General features: G+C 38.2%; 1 protein-coding gene across 16 annotated transcripts in view; it reads right to left on the reverse strand.

The window, feature by feature from the left end:
* Lnpk (lunapark, ER junction formation factor) overlaps positions 1–13,124 on the reverse strand; it is a 68,197-nt gene that overhangs the window by 22,962 nt on the left and 32,111 nt on the right. The window lies entirely within an intron of this gene.

The raw sequence follows: 13,124 nt of genomic DNA on the forward strand, positions 1-13,124 counted from the left end.
CTTATAATGTTAACACTACATAACACCAAAAGTAGAGGACTCTTTTTTTATGAACATGTAATTCAACTGTACATTTACACAACAAAATTTGATTTGCCTATCTACTGACATTTTAAAAATAAATTCAATAAAATCACCACTCGATTATTTGTCACATCTTTTTATAATAAGCCTTCCTCTGATAAAAAAAAAAAAGGAAAAAACATCAAAATTAGTGAAATTTCAAACAGTTGATTTGCTTCCAAAACTAAAAATAGTACTTTTAATAAGGGACTACATGACATATATTCTGGAATAATAAAATATTCCAAGTAGTCATAAAAATGCCATTAAAAAATTTACTTTACTATTTTGCTACCTATTTCTTCATACTGTGGTTATCTTTTTGTCATATTTATTTGTACTAATACATGCAGAGAAGGAAAACTTCCATTTTGAATATATAGTGCTTTGTCATACTGGAAACTTAGCTTTCAGCTCTAAAAATTACAAAATGCTCTGTAGTAGACTAGTCAAACGTGTTACATTTAAGTTGCTTCCTGGTTTTGTAGTTTTCTTGGATAACAGACGGCTGCACCCCGCCCCCCATATTGTCTATAGCTGCTTTCAAACAGTTACAAAGCTGCAAAAAGGACCATATGGCTCTCAGAGCCATTTACTAACTGGCTACACTGAATATTTCCTAATTGACATACTAGATGACATAAATGAAATTCTAACAGTCCCTTTTACATGTTAGTGGTAAATATCATATAAAGAAACCCTTTATAACTTTAATTCTGCATATCATATTAAACTGTCACGAGCCTAAATCACTTGGTTGAAACTACAGAAATTATATGGTTATTGGCTTAAACAGTAAAAGTGCATGAAACACTTTGGATGTGGATTCTACCTGACAGTTTTTTTAATTTTTCTTTGTTTAGACAGGGTTCATATATCACAGTCTGGCCTCAAGCTCCCTACGTAACTGAGAATGACCTGGAACTTCTGATCACTCAGAGGCATGGGACATCAGGGCTAGCACTTCACACAGACTAGGCAAATGCTCTACCAGCTGAGCTAGCCTTAGAGTAAAGTCTTGCCGGAAGGAAGACTTACTATTTTCACTAATAATCAGGCAACAAAATTCACCACCAAGTGGTAGCATTTGCATATTTATTCTGGTTTTAAATTCAAATTTTAAACCAACAGAATCAAACTACTATATTAGAATAAACAAAAGAAAAGAAAGTTTAAATGTAATTATAAAACATTTTATGACAAGAAGACTATATTTGAACTTTTATCTCTCTTTTTTATTTCATATGCGTGCCACCTTTACTAAATCAATGACATCTCTTAATTTCACTTCCACATTATGTAGCCTAGGTTACATGGGAGACCCAGGATAAAAAGGAAGATCAAAGGCTGAGGCTATAGTTAAGTAGTGAAACATCTGCCAAGAACGTGCAAAGCCCTGAATTCAATCCCTAACAACAGAAAAATGAAAACTAAAAACTAACGTAAGCAGCCTTAAGCAATCTAGTTTCCACGGTGACTACTTTCCTCAGGGGATGGAAAGATGGCTTAGCAGTTCACACATTTGCTGCCCTTGCAGAGTACTTATGTTCAGTTCCCAGCACCCATATGGTAGCTTGCAACTGTCTGTAACCCCAACTCCACAGGCACCAGGAAGGCATGTAGCACACTTGCACAAATAAAATGTGTGTGTATATATATGAACATACATATGAACATACATACATACCTACATACATAGGATGAAAATAATTTTAAATTACTTATTTTATATTTAAGTTTTGCCTCTGTGAATGTAGGTCCACTATGTGCAGCACGCCTGGTATCCTCATCAGATCCCCTGGAACTAGAGCTCCAAATGGTTGTGAGCCACCATGTAGGTGCTGGAAACAGAGCCCTAGGTCCCCTGTGAGAACGAGCTTCTCACTACTAAGCCATCTCTTCAGACCTTAAACATTGCTTTAAAATAGATATTTGGGAGATGGCGAGATGGTGGTTTAGCCATAGGACCTGGGTTTGAGTTCCAGCACCCATGCTCACTCACATGCTCTGTAACTCCAGTTCCAGGGAATGCTCTCTTCTGACCTCCTTCACAGATAAACATGCAGGTGAAATTAAATAAAATTAAATAAAATAATAAAATACAAATATTAATATATATATTAAATATTTCACAAGTTATTTCTTAGTTTCTTTAGTGAAAATCTAACTGCAAAAAATAAAATCTACATCTATAGCATTCTGTTAATAATTCTTGAGATGTGGGTTGGGGATTTAGCTCAGTGGTAGAGCACTTGCCTAGCAAGCGCAAGGCCCTGGGTTCGGTCCCCAGCTCCGGAAAAAAAAAAAAAAGAAAGAAAAAAATTAATTCTTGAGATGAATATTCTATAATGAAAATAACTGTAACTTTATTTTTTGAAACCTACCTAGGCATTTTCAATAGTGACTTGAATATCAACTCCCAGCTTATGGAAGCTATGGCCTATTCACGGAATTATCTCCTTAGCAGTAAGAGATGAGACTGAGCACACGGTTGCTTGCAGACTCTCATGGAAAGGGTAGCATGTCTACAGCACTACACTACCAGGCACTGTTTACAATACCTCTCAAGAGTCTGGTAGATAATCTGGGTCATCTACTGATGACACATCCTGCCCTCTACCCTCTACTTTCCAAATTTAATCACCATCAAACTACATCAATCCACCCTTGAGTCTCAGTCTCAGTCTCAGTCAGAGTCTCTCTCTCTCTCTCTCTCTCTCTCTCTCTCTCTCTCTCTCTCTCTCTCTCTGTCCCAGTGGTTCTCATCTACCTAATGTGTGACTAACACATTTCCTCATGCTGTGGTAAACCCCAACCATAAAATTATTTTTATTTTGTTACTTTATAACCATAATCTTGCTACTTTGATGAACTGTAATGTAAATATCTTATAAGAAATATATCTAATCTGTGACTCCTGTAAAAGGGTCATTTGACCCCCATATGTTGAGAACCACTGCTCTCTTCTCCATCCTTACATTGCTGAAACTGTTAGTGCATGCCCTCCTCTCATATTTATACTAGATGATTTATAGTCGAAAGTCTCAGCTTTGTTCTCTGTTCCACCCAATCTCCAAGCTTAAAAAGCCATTTTCTTGAGTTAGATCTCATCTTACAGCCATCACAATGGCTAAGAGCAGCAAAACAAATTACAACTCAAGCAAGCAAGGATCTGAAGTAGGAGGAACACTTGTCCACTCCTGGTGAGACTGCAAACTTTACAGCCACTATAAAAAATCAGTGTGGCGAAGTTCCTCAGGAAGATGGGAACCTTAAGATCCAGCTATACCACTTTTGGCATACACAAAATACTCATCCTTCCAGAGACACTTGTTCAACCATGCTCACCGGTCCTCTGTTCATAATAACCAGAGATTGGAAACAACCTAGATGTCCCTCAACAGATGAATAGAGAAAATGTGGTACATTTATAATGTGGAATATTACTCAGCTGTTTTAAAGAATGAAATGATGAAATTCCCAGGTAAATGGGTAGAACTAGAAAAAAATTCTCCTGAGGTAACCCAAGAAAGACAAAACTGTTGAATCAATGATGGCCAAGCTATAATCTGCAGAACCACAGAGGTTAGGTATAGAGTAAGGGACAAAGGGGACAGATTTCTCCTAGGAAAAGGAAATAGAATAGTTATAGATGGATGGGAGACCTAGAACAAGAGGATCAAGTGTGGATGGGGGAGAAAAAGAAAGATGAACAAGGGAGGGAATATGAGGAGAGAAGCTAAAATTAAGGGCCATTATGAAGGTAATCGAAAGGGAATTGGCAAATAATGGAGGGAAAAAGCACCACTGGAAGCTTCTTTGCCAAATGGGTCCTATGGGAACCCCCAAAACCACAGGGTGCTGCCAACACTGTAAATTGTTCCTTACACACTCATGGCAAGGCCCTGCTGCTGAAGACAGTACCTACGTGACTCACTGTGTGTGGAAAGTCCCAGGCGGTGCCTACACAGGGTCTTCACCCCTACACACTATCACCTTTGGTACAGGAAGGAACTATACATGCTACCAAGTGAGAAATGTAAACACCAACCCAGCTTACAAACCCTTTGATTTACAATGGTCTCCTGCCTGCGAGATGGTAGTACCATGGTGGGGCAAAGCTTAAGGGAGTAACCAATCAAAATCTGATTTGACTCAAGGACCACTCCACAAGATGAAACCCATATCCAACACTGCGTGGTAACCAAGAATCTAAGACTAGATAGCTCACAGACCTAGAGAGAAACCAAATACTACTGGTCTACTAAAAGAACATAGCAATAAAATGACTTCAATTGATATTCTGCTATACCCAGTGCCTTGATCAGCCATCATCAGAGAAGCTTCCTTCTATAGAAAATGGGAACAAATACAGAAACCAACAGCCAGACAATATTCAGAAACCGAGAGACTTAAAACATTCAGCCCTAACCAGGCTCCTTCTATCAAATCCCTCCCCGTTAGGGATCAGGGAACCCCCACGGAGGAGGAGAGGATACAGAGGCAGAGGGTATAGAGGACACCAAGCAAGCAAGGCCTTCCAAATCAGCAAGACCGATGTGCATACGAACTCAGGGAGAAGAAGCAGTCCTTCAAGGCATCAAGTTTTTTACCTTCTATCACTGTCCATGGAACGATCCCTTTACTGAAGAATACACTCTCAAACCTGTTCTCATAAAAAAGTACTGTGCTTTGCTTCTACCTTCTACGGTGGGCCTAAGTATACCAACTATTTCTGTGAGCATACCATACCCCTCCGATGAAGAGCACGTAAGTAGGAGCTGCAACCTTATTCCCTCAAGATATGATGAGGTAACTGCAAAGAGCATAAGCCTAATAAAGACCTGCGAAGATGATCTACTCCCTCCTACATTTCCATTAAAATTCCAACTCCCCAATACTCAACCCACACAGCATGATAAACAGAATACCCACAACATCAACAACAGCATTCCCAAACCGTTTAAAACTGAAACTAAAATTACAAATCAGCTCAACTTTTGTTTGCTCACTACACTGAAAATCTTAGACTAACTAGGAGGCTCTCACCTCGTTGGCCCTTGTTCTGGCACTTCAAATTAAGCACGTGTCTTGTATGTTATTTCTTTATCTTAACATTTATTTTTTTTTCTCATGTTGATGTCTTATTTCTAGTCTGATTTGTTTTTTAAGTCAACTCTGTACAACTTACACCTTGTAATTGATCAATATCTCATTTGATAATTTTTAGGAAAAATTAAACAAAATTTGGAAATTCTAAAAAAAAAGAAGTTCCCATTTACTTTTATCAATTGACATACTAAAAGTAATTTAGTCTCTAAGACTAAGACTATATGATTAGCACTAGGAAAGAGATTCTGGATTGCACACAGTGGAAGCAAAAACAAGATAAACTACTACACATAATGTCATAAACACAAAGTTAATAGAGTGCAGTACAGAGTCTCAGACAACTGGGGTAAGCGAAGTGATGCACTGTAGACAGGACTCTTGCTACTGAAGGTGCTTGAGGCGAATACTGAAAACACATGGAGAAAGAACTCTCTGCTATCTATATTAAATGTATGTGGCAGTTTTAAAATAAAGACTTATAAATATAAAAATTAAGTAAACAAATCCCTAAATCTGCCTCCCCAAAAATGGGGTGGAGGTTATCTATATGCTTTTCTCTTGAATCTGCATTCTGTGACTGTTTGCCCAAGAGAGTACAAGTATGCAAATTCCAACAACTACTTGTCCCCGGGACTCTTGGCTTGAGATTCGAGCCATTACTGGAGGACATTTACATCTATGTGGACAAGAACCAACAGACAGCACCAATGTACCAGCCATGCAAGTAAACCATCTAGTCCCAACCAAATAGCCACAACTCAGGGTGGAGACCAACTTTAGTCTACTCGACAAAACCAAGGGCAAACTCAAAGTCTGTCTAAGTAAAATACATAAATGTTAAAACTAAGTTTTAGGACCAGTCGTTTATTATTGATAGTTATAATGGTACAAAATTAACAATTAAGAACTATCTTATTTTATTTCTTGGATATTTTGTATATTTACATTTCAAATGTTATTCCCTGCCCCCCCTCTCCTAAACCTACTTCCCCCTTTCCCTGCTTCTATGAAGATGCTCCCACTCCCACCCATCCTCTCCAACCTCAACGCCCTGGCATTATGCTGCCAGGAAACAAGGAAGCAAGTCTTCACAGGACCAAGGGCTTTTCCTCCTATTGATACTGGACAATGTCATCCTCTGCTACATAGGTGGCTGGAGCCATGGGAGCTCTGGTGGGTCTGGTTGGTTGATATTATTCTTCCTATGGGTTGCAAACACCTCCAACTCCTTCAGTCTTTTCTCAAACTCCTCCATTGGGGTCCCCTTACTCAGTCTAATGGTTAGCTGCAAGCATCCTCATCTGTATCAGTAGGGCGCTAGCAGAGCCTCTCAGGAGACATCCATATCTGACTCTTGTCAGCAAGCACTTCTTGGCATTAGCAATAGTGACTGCATTTGGTGGCTGCATCTGGGATGGAACCCTAGGTAGGGCAGTCACTAGACAACCTTTCCTTCCATCCCTGTTTCACTTTGTCCCTGTATTTCCTCCCGTGAGTATTTTGCTCTCTCTTCTAAGAAGGAATGGAGCATCCACATTTTGGTCTTCCTTCTTCTTGGGCTTCATATGGTCTGTGAATTTTCTTAGGTATTCCAAGCTTTTGGGCTAATATCCACTTATCAGTGAGTGCATATCATGTGTGTTCTTTTGTGACTGGGTTATCACACTCAGAATATTTTCTAGTTCCATCCATTCACCTATGAATTTCATGAAGTCATTGTTTTTAATAGCTGAGTAATAATATTCCATTATGTAAATGTATCACATTTTCTGTATCCATTCCTCTGTTGAAGGGCATCTGGGTTCTTTCCAGATTCTGGCTATTATAAATAAGGCTGCTATGAACAGAGTGGACCATGTGTCCTTGTTATATGTTGGAGCATCTTTTGAATATATGCCCAAGAGAGGTATAGCTGGGTCCTCAGATAGTACTATGTCAATTTTCTGAGGAACTGCCAGATTGATTTCCAGAGTGATTGTTCCAGCCTGCAATCTCACCAACAATGGAGGAGTGTTCCTCTTTCTCCACATCCTCGCCAGCATCCACTGTCACCTGAGTTTTTGATCTTAGCCATTCTGACTGGTGTGAAGTAGGATTTCAGGGTTGTTTAAGGATGTTGAACATTTCTTTAGGTACTTCTCAGCCATTCTGTATTCCTCAGTTGAAAATTCTTTGCTTAGCTCTGTACCCCATTTTTAATAGGATTATTTGATTCTCTGGAGTCTAATTTCTTGAGTTCTTTGTATATATTAGATATTAGCCCTCTATCAGATGTAGGATTGGTAAAGAGCTTTTCTCAATCTGTTGGTTGCCACTTTGTCCTATTGACAATGTCCTTTGCCTTACAGAAGCTTTGCAATATTATGAGGTCCCATTTGTCGTTTCTTAGTCTTAGAGCATAAACCATTAGTGTTTGGTTCAGAAAACTGTCCCATGTGCCCAGGTGTTCAAGGTTCTTCCCCAAGTTTTCTTTTAATAATTTCAGTGTGTCTGGTTTTATGTGGAGGAACTTGATCCACTTGGACTTGAGCTTTGTACAAGGAAATAAGAATGGATCGATTTGCATTCTTCTACATGCTGACCTCCAGTTGAACCAGCACCAATTGTTGAAAATGCTGTCTTTTTCCACTGGATAGTTTTAGCTCCTTTGTCAAAAATCAAGTGACCATAGGTGTGTGGGTTAATTTCTAGGTCATCAATTCTATTCCATTCATCTACCTGCCTCTCTCTGTACTAATACCATATAGTTTTTAATCACTATTGCTCTGTAATACATCTTGAGGTCAAAGATGGTGATTCCCCCCAGAAGTTCTTTTATTATTGAGAATAGTTTTCACTATCCTGGATCTTTTTGCTTTTGGAAATGAATTTGCAAATTGCTCTTTCTAACTCTATGAAGAACTGAGTAGGAATTTTGATGGGGATTGCATTGAATCTATAATTGCTTTCAGCAAGATGGCCATCTTTACTATCTGAATCCTGCCAGTCCATGAGCACAGGAGATCTTTCATCTTCTGAGATCTGCAATTTCTTTCTTCAGAGACTTGAAGTTCTTGTCATACGGATCTTTCACTTGCTCAGTTAGAATCACACCAAGGTATGTTATATTATTTGTGGCTATTGTGAAGGGTATCATTTCCCTAATTTCTTTCTGAGCCTGTTTATCCTTTAAGTAGAGGAAGGTTACTGATCTGTTTGAGTTAATTTTATATTCAATCACTTTGCTGAAGTTGTTTATCAGGTTTAGGAGTTCTCTGGTGGAATTTTTGGAGTCACTTAAGTATACTAGCATATCTTCTGTAAACAATGATCTTTTGACTTCTTCCATTCCAATTTGTATTCCTTTGACCTTTTTTTGTTGTCTAATTGCTCTGCTAGGACTTCAAGTACTATATTGAATAAGTAGGAAAAGTGTGGGCAGCCTTGTCTAGTCCCTGATTTTAGTGGGATTGCTTCAAGTTTCTCTCCATTTACTGGCTTGCTGTATATTACTTTCACTATGTTTACTTATGGGCCTTGAATTCCTGATCTTTCCAAAACTTTTATCGTGAAGGGGTGTTGAATTTTGTCAAATGCATTCTCAGCATCCAATGAAATGATCATATGCTTTTTTTCCTTGAGTTTGTTTATTTACACGGATGGATTATTACACGGATGTTTATTACATGGATGGATTTCCATATATTGACTCATCCTTGCGTCCCTGGGGTGATGCCTAGTAGATCATGGTGAATGATCGTTTTGATATGTTCTTGGATTTGGTTTGCAAGAATTTTATTGAGTATTTTTACACAGGTATTAAACTGTCTTATTGGCACAAACCAGGTCGCATTAATCCTTTGCCTTAAAACAAAATTTAAAATAAAAAACAAACTGACAACAGAAGTCTTATAGTGATCTACATTCTAGAAGGCTCTATCAGAGATGGATAGAGCTGCTATTCTCCTGCTGTCTATTTCCCCCTCTCTCAGTCTAGCCCAGACCTACTGGGCTTGCTTTTTCTAGAGTATTGTAGGCATGTTCTCTTGTCTGTGTCTTTGTACTCACTGTTTCCTGGCTAGGATATCCTTCCTTCAGGTATCTACGTAACTCATACCCTCACTTCTTTCCTATCTCTAACACTCTCAGTGAGCTCTTCCCTAGTAACTCTACCTAATAATACTATCATCTGCCCTCCCGTAGGCTTATCCTATTCATCAACCTTTATTTAACTCTATCAATACTAACTTATTGTCTACCTCTGTACAACATGGAAAACAGAAAGGCTGTCCTTTTTGTTTACTATTGTATCCCTGTCAGCAGACGGACACTCAGTAAACACTTGGTGAAAGAGAAATAGATATTAGTACATATGCTGGACAGTTTTATGTCTACTTGATTTAAACTGAAGTCATTTTAAAGGGAACCTCGACTGGGAAAAACGCCTCTATAAGATCAAGCTGTGGGCTAACCTAGATTTTTTTTCTTCCCTTAATTGGTTACTGATGGTGGAGGGCCCAGCCCATTGTAGGTGGTGCTACTCCTGGGCTGGTGGTCCTGAGTTCTATAAGAAAGCAGGCTGAGAAAGCCATGATGGGCAAACCAAAAAAACAGCACTGCTCCATGGCCTCTGAATCAGCTTCTGCCTCCAGGCTCTGTCCCTGTTTGAGTTCCTGCTCTGACTTTGATGAACAGTGATGTGGAAGTATAAACCAAATAAAAATAAACACTTTCGGGATTGGGGATTTAGCTCAGTGGTAGAGCGATTGCCTAGCAAGCACAAGGCCCTGAGTTCGGTCCTCAGCTCCGGAAAAAATAAATAAATAAATAAAATAAACACTTTCCTTCTCAACTTGCTTTTGGTTATAGTGTTTTATCATAGTAATAGTAACCCCAACTAAGATAGTATATTAGAATTAAATCCAGTCCTGTATTTCGAGATCTTGAAAATGAAAAGGGTTAGTCCTTAAAAAAAAAGCTTAGTCCTGTATAATCAAAATCTTGAAAGAAATTTCATTTTTCATCATTCTCAAACACATATTTCTACATGATATAAGAGTTTGCAGGAATTTGAATAGTAACAAATTTCATTTTTCATTTCCATCCAAGCTTTATTGCTTTTTAATATGAGACAGAAATCTTTCCATCTTCTAGCCCATGACAACGCGAGCACCTAAGCAGCAGATAGCTCTGTTTAGTGTGCACACACACAGGTCCCGACTTTTTCACTCTTTATGCTTATTCCTTCCTATCAAATGATAATCATTTTTAAAAAAGATCAAACACTCAATAAAAATTCCTTGCCAAAAAATATTAGGGAAAGATATTTCAAGGTATCAAAAATAAAGAAACATCCAAAAGCCCTTCCAGTTAAAAGTCTAAGGAGAAAAGACAACTAACTAAACACAGCATAAAATTCCAATGGTGTCACAGAAGAGAAAGGGTAAAGAACAGCCTTTACCTCTCCATAATGGAGCAGAGGGCTATGAATATGCCTTCCTGTTATGGTAACAGGAGAAGCTTGGCACAGGAACAAACAGGAACTCTACACTGTCTTTGCCATTTATCAATAGATCAAAACTGTTCTTTAAAAAAAGACATATACTTGAGAGGGATGGTTAATAATCCAGTAAGTATATTTTTAACTTATGTTAATGAGTGTTTGATCTTTAAAAAATGGTTATCATTTTATAGGAAGGAATAAGCATAAAAATAAAAAGTTGGGACCTGTGTGCACACAAATCAATACTACCCTCAAAATGTGTAACCAGTCTAAGCACAGTAAACATCATTAACCCAGTAACACAAAATTAAAATATCGATTATGCACACATCAGTTACAGCTCAGCAACTGCAAGAGAGATGGTGAATGAGAACAATTAAGTAAGGGATCTTTTGGAGGGTAGATCTTTCCAAGGGCCAAGGATGAGTGCTATGTATGTATTCAGTACTTATTCTTTCTGTTAAGCATAAAGCAAACTAAAAGAGAGAGAAGGGAGGAAGAGAGGAAGGGAAGGCTAGCATGCAGTGCAGCAAAAACTAAAGACTCAGGACTAACAAACATAAAATCAACGGCTCTGTGACTATGTCACCTATAAAAACCACAGGAAGCAGGAAAGGTGGCACACACCTGCAAGTCTGAGGCAGGAGAACTGACAAGTTCCAGACTGGTCTGGGCTACAGAGCAAACCCGTCTCAAATAAACAAAAAAATAGGAAACTAAATATTAAGTAAGATTAAATAAATAGCACAAGTATAATTTTCAAAAAGTAAAATAAAATTATAACATAACTTAGAACTTTTAAAGGTAAGAAAAAATCCAAAACAGTAATTATATGCTAAGAATAAGACAACCTAGAATATACCCAAAGAAATACTATTTTTTATTTGAAGTTGTAAAATTTTTGAAGGGGATGGGACTGGGAAAACAGTTCGGTAGTAAAATGTGTGTAGTAATACCAGAATTCAATCCCCAGAACCCACCAAATGAAAACGGGGGCATGGAGCGCCAGGGCTAGGAAGCAGAGGCAGGCTCCCTGGAGCTCCTTAGACACCAACCTAGCCCATGTGGAGAAGCTGAGAGACCCTGCCTCAGAAACCAAGGTAAACAGCACCTGAAGAATGTGACAGCATGAGTGTCTTCTGGCCTCCACAGGCATGTGCATACACATGCATGCATAGTTGCACACACAATAGCATCCCACTACACATACACAGTTATTAATTTTTAAGGTTAAAAACTGATACATCACTAAAGTATCTGCCTATTAAGTATTCAGCACATTTTAAATGTCTACTAATTTGCAGTGATGGAATTTACACATGTATGTCATGGTGCATGTGTGGCAGTCAGAGGACAGCTCTCTCTTTCCACCGTGTGGATCCCAGGGATAGAACTTAGGTCATCGTGCTTGGCACCAGGTGCTTTTACCCACTGACTCGTCTTGCTTGTTCCTTCTATGTATGCTCTTAAATGACTGATCATAACAACTAAATATGAATTCTCTAAGACTAACCAAAAGCAAATGAAAACAGCGGCAGCTTTTCTATAATTATGATTCAGTGTCAGAAGAAAAATTTTATTTGGTTCTTGAAAGTTTTTAAGTAACACTTAAATTCTCAAAATAACTTACTTTAACTCAATGAAAAAATACCTAAGAAAGTTTTTTAAAGTAACAACCACAGCTTCCTGTAAAGTACATTAAAAAAGATATTTGCCATTTTTGTATTACTTATTCAAAAGATTTCTTTTTTTTTTTTAAGATTTATTTATTTATTTTTTGTACAGCATTCTGCCTGCATATGTGACTGCAGGCCAGAAGAGGGCACCAGATCTCATTACAGGTGGTTGTGAGCCACCATGTGGTTGCTGGGAATTGAACTCATGACCTCTGGAAGAGCAGTCAGTGCTCTTAACCACTGAGCCATCTCTCCAGCCCTTCAAAAGATTTCTTACACACTATTAAATGATTCCTCCAGTCAAGCTAACCAGCCATATCCATCAGACCAGTTTTTCTCTATGTGGAGAGAACACATAAAATCCAGTCTTTCTAAATTTCAAGTAAACAATACAGCATTGCTAACTATAAGTATCCTGTACATTAGCTGTCTAGGCATATATTCACCTATATAACTAAAGTTCTATGTCCTTTGGCCAGTCTCTCCCTATTGCTCTCATCAGCTCTCTCTCTATCTTGGGAAACAATTTACACTCTGCTTCTATGAATTCAGGATTTTTTTAAGAAGTAGTACTGTATACACAAAATTGCTTGGGTCTGGAGAGATGGCTCAGGGGTTAAGAGCACACTGTCTGCTCTTCCAAAGGTCTTGAGTTCAATTCCCAGTAACCATATGATGGTTCACAACCATCAGTAATGGGATCTTATGCCCTCTTCAGGCATCGAGGTGCACATGTAAGTAGAACAGTCATATACATTAAATAAATAAATAAATCTTTTTAAAAATGCTTC

This window comes from Rattus norvegicus, chromosome 3, assembly GCF_036323735.1.
Source record: "Rattus norvegicus strain BN/NHsdMcwi chromosome 3, GRCr8, whole genome shotgun sequence".
Classification (NCBI taxonomy): domain Eukaryota; kingdom Metazoa; phylum Chordata; class Mammalia; order Rodentia; family Muridae; genus Rattus; species Rattus norvegicus.